This window comes from Oryzias latipes, chromosome 2 (assembly GCF_053564925.1).
Source record: "Oryzias latipes strain Hd-rR chromosome 2, Olatipes_Hd-rR_3.1".
Taxonomy (NCBI): Eukaryota; Metazoa; Chordata; class Actinopteri; order Beloniformes; family Adrianichthyidae; genus Oryzias; species Oryzias latipes.
This window is the reverse complement of record NC_136238.1, coordinates 40973263-40979177: the sequence shown is the minus strand read 5'-3', so window position 1 is coordinate 40979177 and position 5915 is coordinate 40973263.

The window sequence follows — 5915 nt, the reverse complement described above, 5'->3', positions numbered from 1 at the left end:
AAGCGCAGTGCTAGGAACAGCTAAGATACTGCAGGACCCTCAAACTCCCAGGCCTCTGGTAGAGGACCCGATCTTGGAGGAGAAACCACCCGCAGAGGGTGAGAGGGGTGTTTTTTTGTTTTTAGTTTTTTATGTGTTCAACTAGCTAATGTTAAAGACATGCTAATCAGAATAAAGAACAGAATAGATAAAATGCACAAACGTGGGAAAGATGGGACAGGATTTGATTTGGTCCTTTACTGTTTTTTTTCTTCTACAATTTTCTTTGGAAAAGCCGTAAATGAATGAGCAATTCAGTAAAATAACAGGGAGTGAAATTTTTAAAATTGTTTTTGTATGTTTTTGTTAACGTAACCATCCTCTCCTTGTCCGAGTGTCACACAAGATGGGATAAAGACTCCCAGAATTGCATCACACAGTTTTGCCCGTCTCTTTCACACGCACCCCTCCCCCGCCGGTTGAGGCTGAGGCTGATCAAAGGGAAACGCGGAACTTTAACATCCCACCTTTCCCCAGATCCTGGGAGGGGTCTGGGCCTGCTGGCAGCGAGCAGAACAATGCCAGGAAACTGGGAGAGGAGCGAGTCAATTCCTGTTGGCAGGAGGACGCCGAAGACGAGAGCCACGGCGCGCCTCAAACAAGTGAAGAGCCGCCCGCCGCCCTCGCCAGGAGGAACTGGGCACTTCAGAACTGGTACAGCGGCCTCTTACTGGACATGTTTTGAAGACGGCTAAAGGACATTGACTTTTTAAAGTCAAACATTTAAGTTGGCTTCAAACTGAGCATAAATGGTTGATCCACTCACCACCACTTAAATGTTATGATTGTTTTTTCTTTTTCTTTTCAAATCGTTAATTTCTCCTCAGCGATCAATGTTATAATCCTTGTGCTATCCAAGACACTTTAATGTTGGGAGTTGGGTCATCCAGACCCACTAGACAGCGCTCTGAACTTTTTTTCTTCAATGATTTGTGAACCTCACTGGTGTCCATGGATTACATGAAATCTTTTCACCTTTATCCACCTTTGTCAGGGAGAACACGTCAATGTAAGGGTGGGGTCATTTTGACCCCACAAGATAGCACAAGGGCTAACCCTGCCAATGGATCACTACCAAATTCAAGTCCCTGATTGGTCAAAGTTTCACTGGTTCAACTTTCGAAGTGCGTTTAATGGTTACGCGTTTTGTACGTAGAGCCCAAAACGGACTTACAAACTTTGCGTTTCTGCAAGCACAAGAGTTCCGAAGGCGGAATATGATGCAATACGCACGCTGCCGAGGCGGGTGGGAACGTACCATAAGTCACAATTGCACTTAAAGTTGGATACGGGCTGTCTGCAGGTGAATAATGGTCAAACCTGAACGGGGCACACCCGTAGCGGGAAAATGTTTAGCTCCAAATAGATGCTCGACTCATTATTCCTACATTATTTTGAACACATTCCAGATTTTGTCTTTTTGTCCACAGATCTCAGAGTTTGCCATCAAAAAAGAGGAGGTGTCTGAGGATGCTCTAAAAAGAGACACAAGGGGAGTTTCCCTGCACAGGATACAAAAGTGCAAAAGAAATGAGCCGCAAACCCAAACACCACTTCATCTGAAGCCAGCTTCTTTGATATACTAGCCTGTAAACTGTTGTAAACATTTTTATGATCTTGTAATGCGATCAAGATATTCTAAAGCGCCTTTAATGTTTGAGATGAAAAAAATCAGTCCTTTTTCATCACAGTCATGAATATCATTAGCTAGCAAAAAAAAAAAAAAAATTCAAGTGTGACGGATGACGCCTATTTTGCGACATCACAAACTTTTCAGCAAACAGAAAAATCTCAAAGTGTCGATATTTGCAGATGATATAGTTATGTATATCTCTGATCCAAAGACGCTACAAACCCTAACCCTAAACCAAATCTTAAACATTCCTGCTGCTCGAAACTAGAAAAAATTTAAATAAAGGATTTGTTGTGCAAAAAGAAACACAAAATTGTGTTAACGACTGCTATGTGTCTGTTTTGTGCTGCACATCTTTTCAAACGAGGTTGCAGGTTTGTTACTGCAACTCTCAAGTCCTGCTCAATACTGAGCCTGGCTCTGTTCTTTGTTTTCAAAGAGGCAACGGCAGAAAATCTCACAAAGATAGGACGTAGAATGGAAACAGAATGCCCCCAGCCCTCTGCCCTATGAGTGGATTCTCCCTCTCCACTCTCAGCAGAATTCAGGGAGTGTCTGAGCTGTAAACCTCATCCTCAGGGTGGAGTCTGACGTGATTTCAATGAACTGATCCTCCTCAGCAGAGCTCACATCAGCAGATGCTGCTGTATTAAATGGATCTCTCAGCCAGTTGTATTGAGCTCTGATGTCTGGGAAATATTTGAGAAAGAATCCTCGCAGGGAAGACATGTGCAAAGGGAAGGATCCTTTGTAAAGTATAAATAAATTAAATAATAAAGGATCATTCAGTTGACATGTTCTCAAATTGTGGGGCACGCCTCCCTGGGGGTGGGGGGAGGCATTACATCCATTAGACATGCATTTCTCCATTCTTCAACAAATCTGATCACAGTTGCAGAGAAAGGCAGGTGTAGGTATCCAATCCGTACCGGTCGCATGCGTCAACGTCCGGACGGGATTACCGTCTGAAGACTTAATTATTGCTGTTAACGGCGGCATTACCGTTCTTTTAAGACGTTAAAACCACCCCTAACAACAATGATTTTGTCTTTAAATGTCACAGTTAGGATTAGGTTTATGTAAGTGACGCAAGACACCCGCAAAGTGCGGTATGTTTATGTTCCGCCACAAAAAAAAAAATCCGCCTCCCAGTTTGAGAACCACTGGACTAGAGTGTGGCGTAAGGGCACCCTACAACAGCATCACCCGTACATCATAAGTCTTATATTACGCCTTGCTAATCCTTTATCATATACCTACCATAGACCTACCACACGTACGACAATGGTACGCTCCATTTTCACGATGAACCGCAAAGCACACCTGTGTGCCCCTTAATACCACAAAACCTGCAGCACCCCCGTCAACCACCGTGTGGATCCACGCGACTAAATCATTACTAACCACCAGAGTGCGGTGTAAGGACACTGTACGACAGCATCACCCATATGTCTTAAGTAAGCACTACTTCATTAGCCTCACGAATACTTTGCGATACACCTACCACACACGCGACAGTGGTACACTCCGTTTTTGTGAAGACCCTTGAGGTGTCCCTGCATGCCTCCAGGGAATTGCAAGACCCCTTAAAATGTGGCCACTCCTGTCTACAGCCCCCCAAAGGCCTGGACCACCAAAAAACTCTAAGCACCTGCACTAGTCAACCCTCCATACATGGATCCTCTCATGGTCCTTAGAAAAGTCCACGTTTTGTTTTTTGAGACATCCTAAACAGGAGCCATCAAAAATGTATCTTTTTTTTTTTAAACGTTTTGCAATAAACTGAAAGCTTAGAAGGACTGTTGAGGACTTTCTCCTGTATTGGCTTTGGCTGAATCCCACGTGATGCATCCTCAGGTTTCATCACCAAACCACCAAGGCAGACGGCTGAATGTTGACGATTAGCAGCCCAGATGGTTCACGACCCCTCAGCGGCCACAAATACAGTGCAGGGAATCGCAGACTTCCCCTCGTCCCACCCAAGCCTGTGTCAAATCCAAGCAGAACCCTTCAACCGCTCGCCATCCACACCCTCAGCTGCGGCCAAGAGCTCATTCCATTGTTCTGAATGCTAAGAGATCCTCCTACACATGTGGTATGGAACTGAAACTCTCGCTTTGACTACAGTTCTAAATAGATGCTCAACTCATTATTCCTACATTAGTTTGAACACATCACAGATTTTTGTCTTTTTGTCCACAGATCTCAGAGTTTGCTACCAAAAAGGAGGAGGTTTCTGAGGATGCTCTAAAAAGAGACAAAGGGGAAAAAGGGAGTTTCCCTGCACAGGATACAAAAGTGCAAAAGGAATGAGCCGCAAACCCAAACACCACTTCATCTGAAGCCAGCTTCTTTGATATACTAGCCTGTAAACTGTTGTAAACATTTTTATGATCTTGTAATGCGATCAAGAAATTCTGAAGCGCCTTTAATGTTTGAGATGAAAAAAATCAGTCCTTTTTCATCACAGTCATGAATATCATTAGTTAGGAAAACAAACAAAAAAAAAATCGAATGTGACGGATAAAGTCTAATTTGCGAAATCACAAACTTTCAGCAAACAGAAAAGTCCCAAAGTGTCCACATTTGCAGATGATATAGTTATTTATCTCTGATCCAAAGACAGCACAACACTCACTTAGCAATAAATAACCAAAGTCAATATTATCATTTTATGATTACTTTTATGATCTTGTAACAGGATAAAGCTAGCCAGAAATGACAACATCTTTAACACTTAAAATAAAAATACAGAAATGGCACTCTAAAAAATTGTTATTTTTACTCAAATCTATTAGGTTTTTTCCTTCCGAAGTCACAAAAGTCACTTCTTAACAAAAGTTATAGTTCAATTTGAGAAGTAACACACTTCAAGCAAATTTCAAAGTGTCAAAGTTTGCTGACAATATGACAATAATTCTGATCTATAGTCAATAGTCGGCAAATGTCAATCCACATACATTCATTTTTATAAGTTAAATATTCTCAAAATATATCTTTGGGACTATTTTAAAGCTTCTTTGATCTTAAACCAACATCTATAAGATTTTACCTCACAAATTATCATAAGCAACTTTTATGATCTCGTAAAATGATCAAGCTAGCCAGAAATGTTTTTATTTACTAATCCATAAATGTCATTTGTCAACAAAAATGAAGATTTGAAATGCGACAGATGAACTTGTTAAGTATCAAACATCAAGGTAACAGGAACAGAAAAATCTCAAAGTGTCAACATTTGCAGATGAAATAATGATTTATTCTACTGATCTAAAGATGTCCTACGTTGCAAAACATACCCTAATTAAGCAAAAGTTAGTGCACATAAATTGAAATGTAAATTAGCTATGCTTTAATTGTGTCTTTGGAAGTATCTTTCATCTAAAACCAACTTCTTTGATAGTTTGCCTCATAAATTAACATTAACTCTTTTATGCTTCTGTAACACGATCAAGCCAGCCAGAAATCCACGAATATATATATATATATATATGTCATGAATGTCATGTGTCAAAATCTTAAAACTTAAAAACGCAAAATGTTTGTAGATGATATAATGATTTATACGTCTGATCCAAAAAAGTCACAATACTCATTATTATTATTCAGCAATAAGTTGAAATAAATATGCTTAAAATCTGTCTACGAAACATCCTGGTGTCTAAAGCCTTTCCAAAAAAGTCAAAAATATCACTTCTTTGTGGGATCTGTAGGACTGCCCCTGAGCAGCTGAGTACATGGCTGGTCCTATTCTGTGGCGTCCTGTGGAAATAGCCTTGACAGATTTCACAGAATTGCTACCGGCTTGCCTGTTTAAAATCCACTGGGATATGGCGGCATCGGCTAAACGTTTTAGGCTTTCAGCGGAAGCTAAAGCAGTAAACAAACGTTAGTCACCAGGCTGAGGAAGTGTTTGCAACCCGGTGCACTGGAGTCCACGGACCAAGGGTTCAATGGGAATGTATTCTTAGAAACAGGAAACTTGCGATTCGTCCACTGCTCCAGGTTTCGGCTGAGGTAAACAACAGGCGATGGACGGTGTTGCGATAGCTGAACGACTTCTTTTTTGTGAAAGGAAACCCGTGCCACTGTGATCCTCACAGGAAGTGGCGCCAGCTGTCACACAGATGAAGCAGGACAAAGGGGAAAACGGGGGACAGGACTGTCCCAAGCAGATGGAGGTTATGGCTGGAAACCATAAAAGTGGATAGGGAAGTTAACTTGCAATGGCAGTCGTTGCATA